General features: G+C 44.8%; 1 long non-coding RNA gene across 1 annotated transcript; it reads left to right on the top strand.

The window, feature by feature from the left end:
• The first annotated feature begins 444 nt into the window (after positions 1–444).
• Positions 445–6,626, top strand: LOC118146422 (uncharacterized). Its single transcript, XR_004732225.3, has 4 exons — positions 445–2,585; positions 3,174–3,338; positions 4,880–5,011; positions 6,522–6,626. It is a non-coding gene; the product is annotated as an uncharacterized LOC118146422 (long non-coding RNA).
• The last annotated feature ends 2,661 nt before the right edge of the window (positions 6,627–9,287 follow it).

Below are 9,287 nucleotides of genomic sequence, written 5' to 3'. Positions count from 1 at the left end.
AGCATTAGAGATAAGTCTTAGCAGCATTAAACTTTCATCCTACCATCTAAAAAGACCCAGAGAGGAAACCACTTCATTTCAGTAATTCCAAGAAAGACTTTGGGTTGACCGGGGATTCTCCAAATGTGGATAGTATACCCATCTCTTACCCAGTTTCTTTAGCACAGAGATTGCAATTTTCCAAGCGGCCAGGCCAGGGTCACGTGCTATCCCTCAGGGCTGGTGAAAGGAAGTTACCCATCCTAAGAACATGGGTGGAGAATGGGAAAGAGGGTGCTTCTACAAAGGAGCATCAGAGGGTTGCTCCCAGACAAAGGTGATTGCTGGGCTGCAAAAGCAGCACACGGCTCTGTGGAGTCAGGGATTCTTGCTGTCTTGTTGACTGCTGTGTCACTGGTACCATGCAGTCAAATGAGTGTGTGTTTCACTGACAGCACACTTGACTGGGAGCAGGGACAACGTGATCTGGTCGTTGCTGCATCACGTTACTATAAGTGATCTAGATAAAACTACCTTACATAACCGGGCTTCTGTGTTCCCTTTAAGCACTAAGTATTTGAGTCTGATTCATAAAATTTTATTAGTACCACAGGGGAATTTGTCTCCTGCCCTGATGGATACACCCCATGCTATACCCTGTTATGTGGGGGGATCTCTGAACTGATCCCCTAAGTTCACTACACTCTCCAAAATTGAATGACCCCATATTGGGTACACAAGAGCAGCACCTGTCAGCAGACAGTCCACCCTATTTTATCTCTGCTGGCCCCCTTATAACCTGGGGAAAATCAATTCCCCCTTTGACATTTCATGGCCTTAAAGGAAATGCCGCATTGAGGGGAATGGGCAGCCGGGACTTGGGGACTGCTGGCTGGATGCGAGGGACCAAGCTCAGCTGACATGTTTCTTTGATTTTGATCATGCTTATGGCTTCAGCTCACAGATGCACATTATTTGCTTATGTTTTCCAAATCCCATCAATCTCTTCATGAGCCTTTGCGTTGCTGGTTGAGTGTCCTTCCTCAGTTTGTGTCTGAGAAAATGAGAAGAGGAGAAGAAGCCCTTGAACATGTAATAGCACACTTCTGCCACCAAAACTCAGGCAGTGGGGTTTCTTTTTTCATTAAGAACATTTGTGTAAAACTGTACTCTGCAATATCAAGATGACTCTTGTTCTGGGTTGGGGCACAGGAGGATCTGATGGAAGACTTTTCTTGAGGATCTAGTGAAGGATAAAAGCATAGGCATGAATGACAAGGTAGGTCATTCTGTCCTCCTCTGATCATGTGATGACTTCTCTTCTTATTGCCTGACCCTGAATATGATCAAAGATTCAGGTTTAGGCACTAGAAACAGCTTTTCGTGATCCCTATGGAAATGTCTTGGCCATGTTCAGGAACGCAGGAGTCAGATATTCCAGGGCAGGGAGGTCTGGTGTTATCTCTGATTTGGAGCCAGCTGGTCCCTACAGGAGCCTGAGATTCTGGCAGTCTTTGGTGACAGATGATAGTCTGGGTGCTTGTTTATTTTCAACAAAGAGCCAAGACCAGGGAGTCTGGGAAGTGGACATCCAAGGTGTCAGCATGCTGGACTGGACTTCCCAGGAGCACATGGACCTAACTCCACCAAGCAGGAGAGCCTGACTCTTCCTGAACCACCAGAGAACACTTCATGCCTGAGGCTGGCTTGCAGCACTTGAGGCAGTGAGCCCCAGAGCGAAAGCTCCGAGTCACCCACCCTTCGTGTCAGGCAGCATGACCAGAGACCTAGACACTCTATGATATGCTCCCAAATTCCTGTTTCCCTTTTCCTGTGGAAGTGGCTCACCCACTCTCAGCCACCCCATTGCATCCTCTGTCCTGTCAGCCTGTCTTCTGTGGGCTCCCACTCACTCAGGGCTGTCTTCTTTCCGTGTGAATTAGGGCTGTGTCTGCATGGCCCTGGGAGCCTTCCATTTATACCAGTGACTTTCGTCACGCTTCAGGGCAGAAACATCCCTTAGGTACGGAGGAATGGTTGAATTTGAGTCTGGATTTTATACTTCGTTAAGCCTGAGATCCTAACCTCTATGAGCTTAAGTGCTTTCATCTTTTAAATGGGAATAATAACACCAACATTTCAGTGTTGTTAAAAGATTAAATATCATAATGTTTATCAAATATCTGACATGCAAAACACTTCTTAATTGCTGCGAATTCTTCTCTGAGAAAGGTATATCTACAGAAAGTTCTCCAGGACTGGTGTAATCCTGATGAAAATGCCATGTACACAAAGGCAGGAACTTATTAACAGTGGCTCCTCACATACTTTACCCCTATTGCACTTGGGTTTGTCCGCTGACCTCTCTTGAGATTTCTCCGTTAAGGGAACTCTTGATACTTTTCTTCCCTTCCCCTTCCACCAGCTTCCTCCACCAAACACCCCATCTGTGCCCTCCTTCCCCTTTCAGAATCGCCTTTGGCACTTATCTCAACCTTGTTTCTTCTGTACAGGAGCTGAGTGGAGAGGACTGTGTGGGGAGCACTCAGATTTGTTTCTTAATCCTGGCCCACATCCCCAGGGGCCAACCTGGCCAACCCTAGAAGGTAACCTCGGAGCCTCAGAGTGGACTCTGCACCCACAATGAGACCCAACTTTGTGCTGAGGAATTAGAAGTAAAGTCAGGGAGGGGCAGAGAGGTGGATTCCTCCTCCAGGGGACCTTGCTGTGGGTGCCAGAGGGAGTCAGCTAACTTTATCCAACCAAGTCTTTCCTGGCAATTCTTCATGAGCCAGGCTTAGAGCTTTGGTCATTTTCCACAGCAAACACAGTGGAGGAGGCCTCGGTGACTATAAGGAAGACACCCCTTTGGAAGGCTTGGCTGGAAACCATTTCTCTAAAGTGGACCTCACCATTTCCTCCTAAGGGACTGAAGGGGTTATTATTTTTAAGGGTTAGAAAAATAGAGACAGGGTCTTGCTCTGCTGCTCAGGCTGGACTCAAACTCCTAGCCTCAAGCAATCCCCCTGCCTCAGCCTCTCAAGTAGCAGAGAAAACAGCTGGCGCCCTGATGATACAATATTGAGTGTATTGATGAAGTTTTTCTGAGTATTTAAGTGGTATGTATGGGTGGTGTTTTTTTTCACCCCTTAAAAATGTGTCTTCTCTTTTTGGATTTTGGAAACTTTTCCTAGTGTTTTGCCCTCTCTGAGTTACTGGGAAGTACCTTCCAGAGCTGCTCTCATTTTCTAAAGAAATGGAAGCCTTTGTATATTTCCAAGAAACACCAGAAAATAACTAAAAACATGTAATTTGGAATGATTCAGACCCAGACCCAAGCCTGGAGGCTCATTTCCTAGGTAAGTTAAGCAAATCTCTCAATCTTTATACAACTCAATATATTCATCTATAAAATGAAATAAAAATAGTGTCAAATTTCTGTTTTCTTAAAATTGTCCTCTGAAAAACACTTTTTAATTTTGATGAAGTTCAGTTTATCAACTTGTTGTTTAATGAATCATGCCTTTGGTTTTGCAGCTAAGCAGTGTTTACCCAACCTGAAGTCCCAAACATTTTCTCCTCTGTTTTCTTCTAGAAGTCTTATGGTTTTAGGGTTTACATTTACATCTATAATCTATTCCTGGGAGAAAATCTTTGCAAAGGATACAGCTTATATATATTTTAAAAAATTCATAGAACTCTCAAAATTCAACAATAAGAAAACAAAGAGCCCAATTAAAGAATGGGGAAACATTTGAACAAGCTGTACCATATGGAAGGCAAATAAGCCCATGAAAATATAATCAACATCATTAATCCTTAGGAAAATACAAATTAAAACCAACTGAGATGCTGCAAAACAGCTATGAGAATGACTATAATTTTTTTTTAAACTTTACCATACCAAGTAAGTATTGGGGAGGTGTAGAGGAGCAAGACTTTTCATCTCCTGCTGGTGGGAATGTGAAATGGCACACCACTTTGGAAAACAGTTTGGTCATTTTTTAACAAGTTAAAAAATGGAAGGGGAAGGGAAGAAAAGTATCAAGAGTTCCCTTAATGGGGAAATCTCAAGAGAGGTCAGTGGACAAGTTAAATATAAACCTACTAAATAATCCAGCAATTCTACTCATGGGTGTTTAGCCAGGATAAATGGAAAGGTATGTTACTACAAAGAGGTGTATGGGAATGAATATTCAGAGAAATTTTGTTTATAATATCCCCAAACTGAAAAGAACCAATATGTTCATTAAGAAGTGAATGGATAACAAAATTGTGGTCCATCCAAACCGTAGAATACTACTCAGTAATAAAAAGGAATGAACTATTGATACGCACAGCAACCTGGGTGGACCTCAAGGTCACTGTGTGAGTGAAAAGGCCAATCCCAAAATTACATACTGTATGATTGTATTTATATATGCTCTTGAATTGACAAGCAGAGGCATGGTAACTGCTTGCACACTGGGACTTGACCTTTTGGAATGCTTGGTCTTGGACTCATTGGCCAAACTATGGAGCCTAAGCCACATGGGGAGGCTGCATAGAGAACAGAGAATCTCCTGTCAGCAGCCCCACCTGAGCTCCCAGCCAACAGCCTGCATCAACTGCCATCTGGATGCTCCAGCCCAGGAGAGCCCCAGCATGGCTGCAGCCCAACCCTCATCACATGTAGCAGATGAACTTCCCAGCTGATCCCAACCAAGCCACAAAGGCATGGAAGTTAATAATGGAGTTGTTGCTTTAAGCCACTAAGTTTTGGGGTAGCTTGTTATAGAGCAACAGTTAAGTAAGTTCCTAGGAATTCCAAACTTACACCCTACTAGCTTACTGGCTCTGGTATAACACAAGGCCTATTTATAAATATTATCTACAAAGATCCTGGTGTTGCTTTTCACAGGATTGACTTGGGCCAACTGTTCAGCTGTGAAATAGTATGACCATGACCAACGAAGGTGCCAGTCATCCAGACCTTGGCCATACATCCAGCCGTGGAGCAGGGATGGAGTCGGCTCCCAAACGATACCACCCAGTGAGTGGGGAAGAACTTTCCAGAAGAAAGTAAAAGTGCAGTTACCAGAAGAAGGGCAAATGGGCGCAGGGCAGAGAAGCCCAAAGCAGCAGCCCCAGAACATCTGGACCACAAGGAACTCTCAGCAGAGGGAGGAAATGAGTGGATTTGGGAATCTGGGGATATTTACAGAAAGAAAGATTAATATTTTATGTAGATTACAGAGGATAATTTTAGGTAGAGCCTTTTGCCCAATGCCTGGCACACAGGAAGTGCTCAACTAGTCATAGCTATGATTATTTTATTTTTATTTATTACCAAAGAGTGGCCCTATAATATTAATAGATAGTCCTACCTCTGCAGGCATCAGCTCATATTTGGTCCCAGCGCTGGCTGTGTTGACAGAGAAGTACATTTGGTTCTATGTGAAGAAACTGTCCCTAGTCTACATGGCCCTAGTATTTAAAGGTGGAGAAGTGTTGTGTATGTCTATTTAAAAAGTTCTTGTCTTATTAACTCATAGCCCCAGGGGCTGGTCTCTGATGTAGCTCCTTATTTAGGAGACAAATAACTCAGCTTGGCCTAGTCCTGTCTGGTTTCAGGGTTTCCATGGAGACTAGGATGGAGACAGACTGAGCTTCTGAAGCCTTGACACCTTTCCTCTGCAGTCAAGGGAGAGTCAGGGACTCTTCTGTGAGATCGCAGATAGATGGTGTGTGGTATGTGTGGTGTGTGTGTGCAGGTGTATATGTCAGAGGTTTGACAGCGTATACACACATGTGCACAGTCAGTCCTCTCTTATGAGAAACAATGTACCCCTGGAAATCACAGTGAAAACCCACCACATGTACCGGGGGTTAACACAGGACAAATCTCCAGGGCAGCCTGGGCTCCACCAAGGCTGGCTGACCAAAATCCTCCTATAAACGGGACCTCACTGCTGAAGGCTGGCTGGGGCCACTTGGTGGCTGGCATCTGCTAACCTTTAAGCTCAGAGGCTAGACTGCCTCACAGCTTCAGCTGTGTGAATGCAAATGGCTTGGGTGCAAGTACTTGGGCTGAAGCAGAAGCAAAGGTAGGAGCTGTGACCTGGGTCTCTCGGAGCTTGGTCTTAGTGCCATCACGAGTGTGAGGCACTTCTCCTAATGTTGGAATCCCTCTGACTGACGTGTTTGGGAGAGGAAGTTAAAATGAGGTGATATCTGTGTGTCTCTACTATGAATGTCTCCAGCGTATATTCTCTATCTAGGAATCTATTTCTGTTGTTTCTCTGTAAACCTTTATACTGAGCACGTGTTCCTTGCTGGGCACTAGTCCACATGCTGTGGAACATGATGCAGTCCTTCTCCACAAGAAGCTCACAGTCTAGGTGGGGAGGTGGATAAGTAAGCCAGGAATTGGAGCACATGGCGCCTAATGCTACAGAGTGCTGTAGAGCCACGAACAGAGCCACCTCTAATTAAAATAATATTTTGATTATTGTTACCAAAGATTGGTCCCATAATATTAATAGATATTCCTACCTCTGCAGGGATCAGCCCACCTTTGGTCCCAGCGCTGGCTATGTTGACAGAGAAGTACATTTGGTTCTACTTGAAGGAACTGTCCCTAGTCTAAATGGCCCCAGTATTTAAAGGTGAGACTCAGACTTTAGACCTTTTCTCTCTGTTTCTACTCAATCTTGTGGCATCGATAACTTCAAAATTTGTCCCTGTACCCAGGCCACTCTTCTGACCTCAGACCTGCCCATCCATTTGCTTCCTGGACATGTCCACTTAATTGTCTGGGGCTCAGGAAAGTCTTTGGCTGTTTGGAGAGACCTGCTTAGCTTCCTTTCTGCCAAGGCTGTCTCCTTCTTGCCACACAGAGAATGGGACACTCATCTTCCCATAGTGCCCACCCCCTAGTCAGTGTTGATGGCCACATGATCCATCACCTGGCCAGGTCCTTCTCCTTCCTATCTGTGGTTTGGTTACTTAAGCCAGTAACACCTATCTTCCACTCTTGTCCCAGTCTAGGTGGAGTTTGTCTCCTGATCCCTTCAGCCCCCTGCAGTTCAGCACATCCAGGAGGTGCCTGGTGATCCACTTCTCAACAAGGCATCACTTGCCAATCAGTGAAATGGGAAGAGCCCATTCAGGAGAGGAAAGCGAGTGTGCCAAGAGAAGGAGGAGCATGTGGAAATGGCCTGATCAGAACGAGACAGAAATCAACTTGGTTGGTGGGGGTCGGACAAGGCTGGGAAGATAAGTTAGCACTGGATTGTGGAGCTTTTTATCATTGGCCACACAAAAACTATTCCAGTGGTGTCTGCCAAAATAGTAGTTGCAAAGACCTTTGAATTGTTTTAAAAGAAGACTATACCCATGTCCAGGTACTACTATTGCATTAGGCTCTTGAAGCTCTTGTTGCAAGTGGGTGTGGAGTGGGGAGGTCAGGACTCAGACCTTAGACCTCTTCTCTCTAACTCTACTGGATCTCGTGACATAGATAACTTTAAAATGTTCCCTGTGCCCAGGCCAGTCTTCTGACCCCAGACCTGCCCATCCATCTGCTTCCTTGACATGCCCACTTAACTGTCCTTATATATCTCAAACTCAACAAGCTAAGCCCAGACCTCTCCTCATCCAGTCTGTTCCTCCCACAGTTTTCCCTCCTTCCACTGTTCTGGCAAAAACCCTAGAGCTGTTCTACTGGACTTGGCTCTTTCTCTCATACCCCCAACCAATTTCTTAGCTCCTCCCCTTGGTGCTTCTTCTCAAACAGAACCAGAGTCCCACTGAGAAATACCACCTAGCTTTGAGCCTCCATCAACTCTAGTCAAGACCTTGGCTTCCCCTGACCTCTCCCCCTGTTTCTACTCTACTTTCATCTATTACCAATCCAACAGCCAGAGGAATTCCATTAAATCTAAGTCATACTGTGTCACTGTTTTGCCTCAACCTCTCCAGTGATTCTTGTCTCATGCAGAGGAAAACCCGAGTTCTTGCCATGGTCCACAGAGGCTTCACATTCTGGTGTCCTCTGACCTCCCCAGCTACACTCCCTCACTCCTCCACTCCAGCCCCAAGGATGCCAAGCCCACTCCCACCTTGGGGCCTTTGCACATGCTGTTTTCTCTTCCAAGACATTAACATGGGCCATTGCCTCACAGGTTTTAGCTTAGATGGCATCTTCTCAATGAGGTCTTTCTTAAGCACCTTTTGAAATATGTGCCCTCAGCAGTCTCAAAATCCTTATCTAGTTTTTTCCTAATATATTTCTTGCCCTAAAACCTCCTACGTAATTTCTCCATTCATTTTGTCTTTCTTCTCCTTTCAGAAAGTAAGCTCTATAAGCACAAGGATTTTTTTCTCAGGTTTGTTCACTGATAGATTCATTTGTGTCTAGAAAATGTAACTGTATATCACAGGTGCTTGATAAATTTTTATGGACTAAATGAATTGGGACCAGAAATACAGGCACAGTTGACAGATTAGCTCTTAGTTATGTCCCCAACTCAGTTTCAAAGCTCTTGAACATTTTGCTGTAGCAAAGAGTTCCTAAGGCTAGGGATGGGGTGGAAGCTGGAGAGCAGGCAAATAACAGAGCACAGCATCACTGCTGCTGCTCACTTGGGGTCACCTGTTGCTCCATGTGGTCCATAGCTTCCAGGCTCCATGCAGGGCAGGGCCCGGACTGAGATGTTCCTGCTAGAAGACTGGGCTCAGTAAAGCCACGCTATGAGATCATGTGTGAACCAGAAGAAAACCTGCCCCATGGGACTGAACACCATGGAAATCCATCTAGTTCATACTTGGCTCCAAGAGGGACTATCTTTTTTAAAGCTTCCCCTAAAATATTGTTACCAGAAGCTGACCCTTAGAGAAATTACATCATTGGTGTAATTCAAGAGACCTAAGGGAGAACGTTTCATTTAGAGTGCACCCAGGTCCTCAGTGCCCCCTAGGACCTTGGCAGAAACAGACACCAGTCCTCCCAGGAGGGACATGCTATGCGATTGCTTGGAACTCCCAGAAAGAGAGTGCCAATAAGTATGAGTCCCCTGTTTAAAATAATTACAAAATATGCAAGATAACAAGCCCTTTGAGCCAGAGTGGGACCAGACAACACATAACAGAACAGAGCTATGATGACTCTGAATAATGAAATTATCAGTTCCAGAATATACAATAAGTATATACAGAGGGCACGGTTAACATGAGTAAGGCTACAAGAGACTATCAAAAATGACCAGAAGCAAGTATAAATTTTGAAAATGAAAATATAATAATAGGAATTAAGATCACAATGGAGA

Source organism: Callithrix jacchus, chromosome 12 (assembly GCF_049354715.1).
Source record: "Callithrix jacchus isolate 240 chromosome 12, calJac240_pri, whole genome shotgun sequence".
Classification (NCBI taxonomy): domain Eukaryota; kingdom Metazoa; phylum Chordata; class Mammalia; order Primates; family Cebidae; genus Callithrix; species Callithrix jacchus.
The sequence above is the reverse complement of the archived record's forward strand: the minus strand, read 5'-3'. Positions and strand labels throughout refer to the sequence as shown.